This window comes from Microcaecilia unicolor, chromosome 1 (genome assembly GCF_901765095.1).
Source record: "Microcaecilia unicolor chromosome 1, aMicUni1.1, whole genome shotgun sequence".
NCBI classification, from domain to species: domain Eukaryota; kingdom Metazoa; phylum Chordata; class Amphibia; order Gymnophiona; family Siphonopidae; genus Microcaecilia; species Microcaecilia unicolor.
The window spans coordinates 216,869,378-216,882,922 of record NC_044031.1 but is presented as its reverse complement, the minus strand read 5'-3'; the positions used below and the strand labels follow the sequence as shown (position 1 = coordinate 216,882,922).

Here is a 13,545-nt window from a genome sequence, read left to right as displayed (position 1 = left end):
AACCCCATGGACGGAGGGGATAGGGAGAGATGTCAGACCTACAGGATGGGGGAAGGGGAAGAGGGGGAGACACCAAACCAACAGGTGGAGTATGAGAACAGAGGGAGGAGAGATACCAGACTAGGAGGTGAGAGGAAAGAAAGGGGAGAGATGCTGAACTCTGGTGGGGGAGGCGGAGAAGAAAGTGAGAGACCAGATCAGAGATGGTGAGAGATGCTAGACTCACTTTTTTATGCCTAGTGGTCTAGTGGAGAAAGGGCAGGAATGATGCCTACTTGTTCCTGCCCATTGTGACTCCCAGTTCAAAATAGCTGTCACAACCTCTACCAGGATTATGGTAGTGTGGCTGTCAAGTACGGTGGCTGTGCAGCACATCCTTGACCCTCCCGATTCCCAGCCCCCCAAGTCAGCATTCCCTATCCCACTCCAATCCCCAACACAAACACCTGCCTCTCCCCTCTCAAACACCTCTCCCCCCCCCCCCCACACACACACATAAGACATCCAATTCTCCCCCACATAGGGAATTTGATCCCTCTGACCTTCCCAATCAATGCACTCCAGAAAAGCCCTGCACTGGCACTCATAATTCAACCCTCGTATCCTCGTGCCTCCACCCCCAACCCACCCTGGGACATACCCAGGGGTCTGCTAATCCAGAAATCTACCTCATAGCAGCAGCAGTCCCTTTCTGCTGCTGCCTGAGTTGGTGCCTCCTCCAAAATGGCACCTTCCCCCCTAGCAGTAATCTTGAGAGTAGACTTCTGGATTAGCAGACTCCCAGGTCAGTCCTGAGATGGGTTGGGGGAGAATTGGGCATGGGAGGCAGGTTTTAAATGCTTGGGGTGGGGCTTTTCTGGAGGTGGGTGAGTTGGTACAGGGGTTGATTGGGAGGGTCGGGAGGAACAGATGCCTTATGTGGGGGGGGGGGGGGGTCAGATGCCTCTTTTGGGAGGGGGTCTATATGGCTAGAATTTTAGGCTTGAAGGGCTCTTCCCTCACACCAAGGGTCAGAGGCTGAGGAAGTAATAACCAAAGACAGTTATGCAAATGAGCCGAGAGGTTTTTATACTCAGAGGGGGTTTCTCCTAAAACTACTCTCTCCCTCTACTTGTCCTGTCAAGCCTCCAGATCCTTCTCCCTGCTGGAAGAAGATGGAAAGTCTAAGTGTTGTGCAGTGCTCTGCCTGGCAACTACTGATGTCAGCAAAAGGCAAATTTATACTTCTTATATTAGAGGTTCTGGGAATCTATACAAGCATCAAATACAGTGTGACACAAATGGGTGGTGGGCAGTTTTGACATTTCTGGAAGGGATAAATGAGATGTTTCCATCCTTCCTGGGTCCTAGAAATAGATCCATAAATTCCCCTTGCTAGAGTTATAATGCTGTTTCTTCTGATTAATTTGTTTTACATCCGCCTTCCTATATAGAAGGTTGGGATAATCTTGTTGGTTTGTGTATAGTTCTATCCCATTGATGATTGGAATCTATATCATACCACATTAGTGTATTCTTTGCATTAAAGACATGTTATCCATTATCATTTCTTGTTTAATTTCCCCCTCTAACTATAGGAAGATATTTTTTTATGGGGTAAAATCCAGCTTTGCCGTGGCCTGCTGTTTTAAATACAAAGAGAAGTGCAATCATCTGTAGAAATGATCAGCAAAGTGGCCCACTCAGACTGAGAAGCAGGAGGAAAAGACTCAGTAGGTTACAGTCTGCAACTAGACTGTTACTGATTATTAGTCAGTGTGAAAATGTCAGGGAGTATAAAAACAGATTCACACATTTCCCACATTAAGCCAAGGTACAAGGGTACTTCTGCACATGCTACTGACCCAGCCGCTGGTTGGGATTCTCATTAAGGTATATGATGTGTTACTCATTAACACAGCTTCTAGTATGCTATGAAAGATACTGGACTACTCACACACGGTGCCACAGCTGTTAATATGCAATAGATGATTGCGAATTTCTGCAGAAGAAGGCAGTCAGCTTCCTTGTTGACAATGGAGCTAATTTTGAAAGCACTTAGACTTACAAAGTGCCATAGGTTACTATCAGGCTTATTTTCGAAAGAGAAGGACGCCCATCTTTCGACACAAATCGGAAGATGGGCGTCCTTCTCACAGGGTCGCCCAAATCGATATAATGGAAAGCCAAGTTTGGCCATCCCCAACTGCTTTCCGTCGCAGGGATGACCAAAGTTCACAGGGGTGTGTCGGAGGCGTAGCGAAGGTGGGACTTGGCGTGCCTAACACATGGACGTCCTCGACACAAGATGGAAAAAAAGGGCATCCCTGATGAACACTTGGACGACTTTACCTGGTCCTTTTTTTTCTTACAACCAAGACATAAAAAGATGCCCAAACTGACCAGATGACCACCAGAGGGAATTGGGGATGACCTCCCCTTACTCCCCCAGTGGTCACTAACCCCCTACCACCCTCAAAAAACATCTTTAAAAATATTTTGTGCCAGCCTCTATGCCAGCCTCAAATGTCATACTCAGGTCCATTGCAGCAGTGTGAAGGTCCCTGGAGCAGTTTTAGTGGGTGCAGTGCACTTCAGGCAGGCGGACCCAGGCCCACCCCCCTACCTGTTACACTTGTGGTGGTAAATGTGAGCCCTCCAAAACACACCAGAAACCCACTGTACCCACATCTAGGTGCCCCCTTCACCCATAAGGGCTATGGTAGTGGTGTACAGTTGGGGGTAGTGGGTTTTGGGGGGGCTCAGCACACATGGTAAGGGAGCTATGTACCTGGGAGCAATTTTTGAAGTCCACTGCAGTGCCCCCTAGGGCTTGCATTTGGTCATTTTTGAGGTGGGCGTCCTTGGTTTCCATTATCGCCGAAAATCAGAAATGACCAAGTCTAGGGATGACCATCTCTAGGAACGACCTAAATGTCAACATTTGGGCGTCCCCGACCGTATTATCAAAACAAAAGATGGACGCCCATCTTCTTTTGATAATACAGGTTTCCCCGCCCCTTTGCCGGGACATTTTGTGAGAACGTCCTCAGAAAAACTTGGGCGTCCCTTTTGATTATGCCCCTCCACGGGGCTCATTTTCAAAAGAGAAAAACATCTTTAAACAATGGCATAAAGCCAACGTGCAGGATGTCAGAAACAGAAGGAAGCCTTTTGCGAGAAGAAGAGGACCTCGGCTGGCGGGGGTTGGGGTCCCCCGCCAGCAAAGGCAGGTGATGGCGATGGCGGTTGGTGGCGGGAGGGGGGGTCAGGCGGGTCGTCGACAGAGGGGTCCAGGGCCAAATCTATGGGGGCCCAGGCCCCCCCTGGCCCTACGTAGCTACGTCACTGCTTTATAGAACAGGCTCCTACCAGACACCCACTTACACAATTACTCTCATACCTGAATTACTCTCATGGCAGAAAGCTACAGAAATATTTCCCATCATTTTGGGTGCCATTGGCTTGATAAAAAAAAATCTTCCAAGCACACTTGCATAAGTTGCCTATCCAGGTTACATCTTATCAGTGCTTTTTTTGTAGAAAAAAAGGTGCCGGTACTCATTGTGGGCGGGGTCACCACACATGGCACCGCCCCTATTATAGCCACACCCACATTAGCCACACCCCTTTTACCAGCCATGGCGCATATAAACAGACATCATTGAAAATATTATACTAGTATAGGAGAAAAAATAATGTGATTTTTTTTCATTATAAATAATTTCTGTAAGCTCTTACAGCTCCGGTATACCCAGTGCAAAATAAGACAAATTCCAAACACTAAAATGAAAATAAAATGATTTTTTCTACCTTTGTTGTCTGGTGACTTTGTTTTTCTATCCATATTGGTCCCAGTCTCTGATTCTGCTGCTCTCTATCTGTTCTCTTAACTCCGTTTCCAGGGCTTTCTTTCCATTTATTTCTTTACTTTCCTCCTTTCTTCTTCTTTTGTTGCCCTGCATCCATAAGTAAAAGCTGGGTCCTCCTCCATGGAATTGACTGGAGGAGGTATAACATGGATCCAGCTTTTGCCTATTTTCTCCATCCATGTGCAGTTTTTCTCCTCTTCCCTTTCCCTCATCTCCATCCATGTGCATCTTCTTTTTTCTTTCCTCCCCTCCATTCATGTCCAGCACTTCTCCTCTCTCTTCCCCTCCATCCATGTCCAGCATTTCTCATCTCTCTTCCCTCCTCTATATCCATATAAAGCAATAATTCTCTCTCCCCTCTCCTCCATCCAAGTCAGCATTTCTCCTCTCTCCTAGCCAACTCCTCCATCCATGTCCAGCAATTCTCCTCTATCTCCTGCTCTCCTCTCCATCCATTTCTAGCATTTCTCCTCTCTCTCCTCTCATCCATGTCCAGCAATTCTCTCTTCCCTGTCCAGCGATTCTCCTCTCTCCCCTCCATGTCCAGCAATTCTCTCTTCCCTGTCCTCCCCTCCCCATCCAGCAATTCTCCTCTCTCCCCTCCATGTCCAGCAATTCTATCTTGCCTGCCCTCCCCTCCATGATCAGCAATTATCTCATCCCTGCCCTCCCATCAATGTCCAGCAATTCTCTCTCCCCTGCCCTTCCCTCCCATCCCATGTCCAGCAATTCTCTCTCCCCTGCCCTTCCCTCCCATGTCCAGCAATTCTCTCTCCCCTGCCCTTCACATGTCCAGCAATTCTCTCTCCCTTGCCCTTCCCTCCCAGCCCATCCAATGTCCAGCAATTCTCTCTCCCCTGCCCTTCCCATGTCCAGCAATTCTCTCTCCCCTGCCCTTCCCTCCCATTGATTTCCAGCAATTCTCTCTCCCCTGCCCTTCCCATGTCCAGCAATTCTCTCTCCCTTGCCCTTCCCTCCCATCCCATTGATTTCCAGCAATTCTCTCTCCCCTGCCCTTCCCTCCCATCCCATTGATTTCCAGCAATTCTCTCTCCCCTGCCCTTCCCTCCCATCCCATGTCCAATTCTCTCTCCCCTGCCCTTCCCATGTCCAGCAATTCTCTCTCCCCTGCCCTTCCCTCCCATCCCATGTCCAGCAATTCTCTCTCCCCTGCCCTTCCCTCCCATCCCATTGATTTCCAGCAATTCTCTCTCCCCTGCCCTTCCCTCCCATCCCATGTCCAGCAATTCTCTCTCCCCTGCTCTTCCCTCCCATCCCATGTCCAGCAATTCTCTCTATCCTGCCCTTCCCATGTCCAGCAATTCTCTCTCCCTTGCCCTTCCCTCCCATCCCATCCTATGTCCAGCAATTCTCTCTCCCCTGCTCTTCCCTCCCATCCCATTGATTTCCAGCAGTTCTCTCTCCCCTGCCCTTCCCTTCCATTATTTCCAGCGATTCTCCGCCTCTCCCCTGCCCTCCCATCGACGTGCAGCAATTTTTCTGTCCCTCCCCTGCCCTCACCTCTCTCATATCCAGCGATTCTTCGTCCCTCAGCGTCCTCCTTCACTGCCTGCCAGCCAGCGTCGGACTCAGAAGCGAACGGTGCAGGCAGCGATTGGCTGGCAGCGTCGTAGCTTCCCTCTGCATGTCCCGCCTACAACTTCCTGTTTACGCATAGGCGGGACTTGCAGAGGGAAGCTACGACGCTGCCAGCCAATCGCTGCCTGCACCGTTCGCTTCTGAGTCCGACTGGCTGACAGGCAGTGAAGGAGGACCCTGGGGGACGAAGAATCGCTGGATATGAGAGAGGTGAGGGCAGGGGAGGGACGGAAAAATCGCTGCACGTCGATGGGAGGGCAGGAGAGAGGCGAATTGCTGGAAGTAATGGGAGGGGAGGGGAGGAGGAGAAAAAGGTGCCGGTACGCCGTACCGTTGCGTACCGGCACAAAAAAAGCACTGCATCTTATGAACTGCAGAAAGAAGCCCTCTTTGGCACATTGCAAGCATTACAGCGAGTGTTAGCAGTAAATTTGAGAGATTGAGATTGTGCCCTGGTTTAGGAATGAGATTGATTTCTATAAGGTATGTGCACAACTAACTCAACTGGAGAAATTGTCCCTGAGACAACCAATGCAGAAAACTATGCATATGTATTATTGCAGTTTTGTGCACACAATTTTTATTGTGTGTGTGCATTTCTTAATGCTACTGTAAATTTATGTGCAATTATTTTGCTACTTTAAAAGTAAATAGGTTTTTTTAAATGTGTGTTCAGAAACTGTATGTATATTGATTTTCATTTTTTTTTTAATCCTTTATTTATATACTAGTAAAAAAGGCCCGTTTCTGTCAGAAATGAAACGGGCGCTAGCAAGGTTTTCCTCGGAGTGTGTGTTTGAGAGAGTGTATGTGAGAGTGACTGTGTGTGAGAGAGAGAGAGTGAATGTGCGAGTGTGTGTGTGTGAGAGAGAATGAGTGTGTGTGTGAGAATGAGTGTGTGGAAGTGCGTATGTGATCCTGGTTTCTGTAGTTGAGGGGGTGTTCCCAGGAGGGTGGCTGTGTCAGGCTATTTGCCATCTGTGCCCTGAGGTCCCTGAGCTATGGTGATTGAGGCTGTCACACTTTCTATCCCTCTGTATGTTGAAGATACCTTCATGCTGTTTCCTTCTGTGTGACACAGAGGTGCCTGGGTTCTGTTTAGAAATTATTCTTCTGAGTTTCTGTGAGGCTCTGTGGCAATGGGCTGTCCCTTCCTGCGTGTAGGTTCCCTCCCTTCACAGTTCTTCCATGCTGTCTGGGAAGCTGCGTCCCTGTGGGCACTGTTGATGAGCGGCATGGCGATTGTTTGGGAGGTATGTGCTTGGGGGAGGAGGTGGTTGGGTGATGCGCCTGGGAGGGGGGCAGAGGAGGAGTAGGGAAACATGCTCCGCGTGTTTCTGTACTCCTCGCCCTGCATGCGTCGCGGTTTTGTTTGTTTTGTATTCCTGCTCCTCCCCCTGCGTCCGTCACATTTTTGTGTGCCTTCTTTTTTTTTTTTTTTTTTTTGTTACATTTGTACCCTGCGCTTTCCCACTCATGGCAGGCTCAATGCGGCTTACATGGGGCAATGGAGGGTTAAGTGACTTGCCCAGAGTCACTGCCTTTCCTGCCCTGCCGTCAACGTCTGTCCATGTGACTCGTGGCTTCTGCCTTCCCCACCCCACCATCGACGTCATTGCGAGAGGCGGAGGGACGCGCCGTCGACGTAATTGCGGGCGGTGGAGGGGCACAAGGGCGGAGCTACAGGCCACAGGCCAAACCGGATATCTCGGCCGCCTGAAATGGCCGTTTCTGAAACTAATGAAAGGGGCGTTAGCAAGGTGAAGGCTGCAGTTGGAAGTAGTGTCGGTCCCAGCCTGCTGTTTGGGAGACGGCAGCTGTCATGGACAGGGGGATCGGGTTGCGTCAGTGGGAGTTGGTGGCGGGAGGGGTGATAGAGGCTGGAGGCGTGCTTGGGGAGTGAGAAGCAGCCTTGCCCTGGGGGGTGGAGATCTAATTCTCACGTCATCACAGTCGACGCGAGGGCGTGTCCGAGAGACATGGTAAGTAGAGAGGCTTCACCACCATGAAGTTACGAACCCTTCACGGACGTGGGTGGAGCTTGGGGGCTTTATTCGAACGTTGGGGTTGCGAATTATGTCCGGATGGGGCGTGGCTGGTGGCGTGGCTGAGCACGGGTGTATGAGTGACAGTGAGAGTGAGTGGTGCTGGCAGGCTACAACAGTACAGGGCTTCAGTGTTTCCCTGCCACACTGTGAGCTTCAGAATTGGAGGTGAAAATTATTTATATAGATTTCAAATATTGTTACAAGTTCAACATACTTGCACAAGAAAAAACAGGGCATAATATTAATTAAAAGGAAAAGTAAAGGAAAGAAGACAGATTTATATATTGAAGAAACGTGATTTGACCACAATCAATATTGCTATACAAATTAAGAAATGTCAAAGGTAAAGCCCTTCCTTAGACCCCAAAATAGAAGAGGAGATCAAAAATAAAGCAAAAGAGAATTAAAGAAAAGGCTTAAGGCCTCTTTTATCAAGCCATGCTAGTGGCTCCCGGTGCAGTAATGCCAACAAAGCCCATTTACTTTGAATGGGTTCCATTGGACTTGCCACGCAGGAACCGCTAGTGTGGCTTGATAAAAGAGGCCCTTAGCTAGAACATTCAAACAGCCTAAAGCTAATTATGATGACACAACGCTGGTTACTTTCTTTACGTCAATAAAAGACCTAAGATGTTCTGGGGCAAAAAAATACATACTTCATTCCCAAATATTTCACCACACACCTACATGGATATGCTAACAATAAAGTAGCTTTTTTGATGCATCTCTCATTGCAAGGAATGCCTTCCATCTTTCCTGAGTAGATTCCCTCCCAGTGTCTAGTGACTTATCTCTTAAAATTGATCGGCCTTCTAAGATCCTTGGAGTTATATTAGATACTACTCTTTCTCTGGAACCACAAGTGAATCATCTAACTCAAATCATTTTCTTCAAGCTATGTCAGTTATGTCATTAGAACACATTTCGCCATTTTAGTATTTTAAGTCATCTAGATAACTGTAATGCCCTTTATTCATCTCTTACTGTGAAATTGCATCTTAAACTACAATTGTTATAGAATACTGCCACTAAACTTATTCTTGGTCTTAAAAAATCTGACAGTTGTACTGTTGCTCTCACCTCTCAGCATTGGCTTCCTATTCATTTGTTAGTTTTATTTAAGTTGGCCTGTATAATATTTAAAATGTTTGATGGTACATTCCCAGACTATTTTTTAGTCTGATTTCTTTTCCTTTCATTTGTGGAATCATGAAAGTCCGAGATCCATTTCACTTGATTCTACTTTCCTTTTCAAATGTTAAATATAAAAAAACTTTGGAAGTGTCCTTCTGTTACCAGGCTCCTCATTTTTGGCTCTCTCTCCCTATTGAACTTCAAAGTTCTGTCAGTTATTTTTCATTTTGTAAGAACTTAAAGACTGATTTGTTTATAAGGTTTTTGTCTTAATTTTTCAACATTACCGTTTTTATTCATTTTGTTACCCACTTTGAACTACTAATAAATGGGAACACCAGAATTCCTAAAATAAAGTCACAGAATTGAATTCAAATCTTGCTCAAAAACAAAAGCAACTAGTAAAGTTCCACTCTTGGTAGTTTCGAAAAAAACCTTTTTCCAAAAGCGCAGAAAGATCTTTTAAACCATCTTTATCAGAAGTCTGAACTTGCAAGTCCATCACCTGTAGCTTGGAAGATAAACTATCTGTGGCATTTTTCTGTGCAGTTGGCAAAAAATAAATTTTATTACAAGGTGGAACATCTTCAAGAGGTAATTTTAAATAGTCTATAAGACACTTCTTAAAGGAATCCACTGGGGTTATTCCCATTAATCTGGGGAAATTCAAAATTCTTATGTTTAGTCTTTGATTATAATTTTCTAGTTGCTCAAATTTTCTATGCATAAATTTCTAATCTTTTACTATAGTTGACACAGTCATGGTCTCTTCAAGATTTTTTATTTCCCTTTGTGTAAGTGAAACTGTTCCACTCATTCCTGATGAACCTTATCCCGGTTCTGGGAAAGTATCTCAACTTTACTTGCTAGATTTGTAATTCTGCCACTGATTTTTAATAGTTTCATCCATCTGTTTAATCACTGATTAAAGTGTCTCCAGCATAATTGCCATGGAAGTAGCCAGCACCTTGGCTTCTCAAATGAGTCCACACTCAGCTGTTCTCACTGAGGGGGGCTCCCACCACCACAGGCCCCAGCTTCTGAGAATCCCACCAACTGGGAGTCTGCAGTCTCCTCATGCAGGACGACTGGACACCGTGGAACATTAGCATCCAGTGGGGACAACGATTTCTCCTGCTCCAAAAGGTCCAGCACTCCTTCGCTGGGCCGCATTGCAGGGCTCTCATTCCACCTTACCGGCTGAAATCTGGCCACATAGTTCTGTGGATCAGGGACAAGGATCTGGCCGATGGGAAAGGGGGAGGATAACACCTTCACTATCCCCTTCTGTTTCATATGGGGCATAGTCTATCAAGCAACAAGAGAAATGAAGAAGCTTCCCAACAGAGATTGAGGAATGCTGTGCTTCAACATCTGGCCGCCATCTTGGTCACTCTCCATATATTGATTATCAGCACATATTCTTAGTCCACAGCTTATTATGTTAACCCCTACATAGGCTGCTGCTTCAGCTGTAACTATCTTCACTTTAAAAGCTTTCTCTGATTGGCGTTCCCTTGATGGGAAGACACAGAGCAGCGCCCAACCTGACTGGTGTCAACATTCTATTTCCAAAGCCGCTTTTACCCAACACTCCGAACGACTGAAGAGATTAATATCTTTGTAATTACAGATAGTCTGGTCCTGTGGTACAAATAAATAAATTCCAATAAATAAATACATATCAAACTCAATCATCGGCCAGAATTTCCTGCCGTTTAAGAAGAGGGCTAGGAAATCTCTCCCGCTCCTTTCCAGGATACAGTGAACCTTTAAATAGAGCACCCCATGAAAAGAAAACCAATGCATTTAACTTAGAAAAGCACTCTAGGGAAAACTGTACATTTTGTTATTCAAAAATGAGCAGAATATGACTTGAACTAGGAAGAAGCTTTTCGAAGTATCACAGATGCACAGCAAAGACACTGTAATTAAATCAGATGAATACAGGATTTGTTATTACATTTAAAGATACCAAATTCCTTCAACTGCCACTGACAACACCATATGCAGTGTTAAGTGTAGCCCCCTCCTGTGTCCTTATTGGTAAGGGGAATCAACTTCTAGGTCTGCCAAGGCCTGACAACTTATAACAGCTACAGGTGATTCATCCCAAAAGGGAGAAGCCAATGATCCAGAGCCCTAAGAACCAGAATTAACAGTCTCTCAAAACGTACTTAGTATACTGATGGTGGTGTTCAAATCGAAAGATAGTTTAGTGAAACAAGACTTCTTCAGAAATGATGAGTTGGCAAAAATACATGTTTTCTAGAAGATGTAATACCCCGTGTTATGGGTATTACTAGAATAGCAGTGATAGATTTTTCCAGAGGTCCTGGGGGGGGGGGGGGGGGGGGGGGGGGGAAGGGAAGTCCCTGCCAGTGGGTGGCATGTGAATTTGGAGGTCTGCTCATGGGAGGTGCTGGCAGAGATGTTGGACAGATAAAGTGAATCCCTGTAGAGAGTGGCAGCAGGGGTGGAGTTTGGAGAGTAATAAAAGTAATAAAACATGCAAAAATACATGTTTTCTAGAAGATGTAATACCCTGTGTTATGGGTATTACTAGAATAGCAGTGATAGATTTTTCCAGAGGTCCTGGGGGGGGGGGGGGGAGGGAAGTCCCTGCCAGTGGGTGGCATGTGAATTTGGAGGTCTGCTCATGGGAGGTGCTGGCAGAGATGTTGGACAGATAAAGTGAATCCCTGTAGAGAGTGGCAGCAGGGGTGGAGTTTGGAGAGTAATAAAAGAGTCTGGAGTAAGGTGCATGAAGTCTTTAGTTGCCTGTACCCCGCCCGGACCCTTGGGAGCATTGGGGAATCCTGGAGTGAAAGGAATAAAGGCAGGCTAAGTAAAGGAGTAGTTGCTGCCCCTCTAAGTGGCAACTGAGAAGGAGATAGAGCTTCAGGTGGATAAGGGGAGTCCAGCCTAGAAGCAGGATACAGAGCAGGGGAAGACTGTTCAAGGCCAGAGTATAGCCCTGCGAGGTGTGTCACTGGAAGAAGGACTGCATAAAGGGTTTGTGCCTAAAGGAGTTGGATTGATATCAAGAGTAACAGAAGCAGCCTTAGTTTATTTCTGGCCCAACAGGATGGGTAAAGGACAGGAGTCTGTGTAAATATGTGTATCATTGAATATCTACAAAGAGTAAAGTGGAATGGAGAAGGCTATCACCAACCGCAAAGCCAAGTGGGGTTCACAATTTCCACAAAAGTTCAACAGCACGAAAGGAAGTGGCAAAGCTATAACTGTGCTCCAGTGGCGCATTCGGTTAGCGCGTGGTACTTATATAGCAGTACTTGCCAAAAGTCATGCCGAGGTTGTGAGTTCAAGCCTCACCTGGAGCATTGCCTTTAAGGCTTTTGTAAAAGCCGAAACACGGCCCGTGTAGGGTCAGAATAAAGTTTGTGTTTTGGAGCATCTTATTCTGGTATTCTGTTTGATCTCTTGAAGTTGATCTCTTTTCCACTTCCTTTCGTGCTGAAGGTTATCACCAATAATCTCAGATGGACAATGTTTATAAAGAGTTTTGAAGAGTTTGTTACAGAAGTTCCTGTAAAGTTATTTGTATTCTACAAAATTCCGGGAGTGCAGAGAGTGAGTGTGCCTGCTCATGGACTGACAGGAATGCCAAAGTGAGACTCTCTTAGCTTCCCAAACCCCAGATTTCTATTCCAGACCATTGGCCCACTCCCAGGCTCATTGGATGGAAGCTGTGATGGTATGAGTGATGAGCTGAGTGGAGACAGAATAGAGCATTGAGAGAGAAATACATTTTCCTTGTGACCCCGGTCTGGGTTGTTGTGGACCTGAGCTAGTAAAGGGCAAGACTTGGGTTACCAAGATGAATCCTTATACTGTAATCTCACAGTTTTATATTATACTCACCCTGTTAGGATCCCTTGGCAGTATCAAATGACTCCTTTGGTACTGTGCTGTGAGGTTTCTCTTACTCTTCCCTTGTACCTGAAAGCATTTAAGCCATCCATGAGTGAGGGACAGATTGTTGACTTAAACATTTTTGATAAATAAATAAAGAAATAAATACTGGTTATATCAGGTAGGCACTGGCTTATTACTTCCTGTTGCTAACATAATAACAAATCTCAGTTTATGTTTATATTGAAGAAACATTCATTTCTTGGGGCCTATGAAGTTCAGTGACATTGGATACGGGGACATGGGTGGCACTGGCATGTTTTTATACATTTTGTATTTCATTTCATTTCTTGTCTTTGTTGGATGAATGGTTTTATAGTGTGTGCTCTTTCCTGTACATGACTGGAGTTCCTTTCATTTACAGTTAAGTTTGTAAATCACCTAGATTTGGCATTGCCATAGATTGGCGATTCATTAAATTCTGAAATAAACACAAACGTATTTATTGAGTACTTGATATGCCTTAACCTTTCAAACAAGAATCACAGCAGTTTACAAACAAAAATTAACAGAAAAGAAAAGAACTACAATCAGGTAACAGAACCGATGAAATGAAGAAAGAGAAAAAGGTAAGTACATGGTAGAAAGGGCAGGGACTCATTGCTTAACACCAACAAGACCAGATCTATGACCCACTACGGAAGGCCAAAGTGAAGAGATAGGCTTTCAAAGTGGCCTTGAATGAAGAATACAATTGCTCATCCCAAATGTCCAAGAGGAGTGGAAAAGAGATCAACTTCAAGAGATCAAACAGAATACCAGGATAAGATGCTCCAAAACACAAACTTTATTCTGACCCTACACGGCCGTGTTTCGGCTTTTACAAAAGCCTTAAAGGCAATGCTCCAGGTGAGGCTTGAACTCATAACCTCAGCATGACTTTCGGCAAGTACTGCTATATAAGTACCACACACTAACCAATTGTGCCACTGGAGCACAGTTATAGCTTTGCCACTTCCTTTCGTGCTGTTGAACTT

At 45.7% G+C, this 13,545-nt stretch overlaps 1 protein-coding gene and 1 non-coding gene across 2 annotated transcripts in view; both read left to right on the top strand.

The window, feature by feature from the left end:
* Nucleotides 1-13,545, top strand: part of SLC6A20 (solute carrier family 6 member 20) — a 140,711-nt gene that overhangs the window by 39,389 nt on the left and 87,777 nt on the right. The window lies entirely within an intron of this gene.
* TRNAI-UAU lies at nt 11,882-11,976 on the top strand. Its single transcript has 2 exons — nt 11,882-11,919; nt 11,941-11,976. It is a non-coding gene; the product is annotated as a tRNA-Ile (tRNA).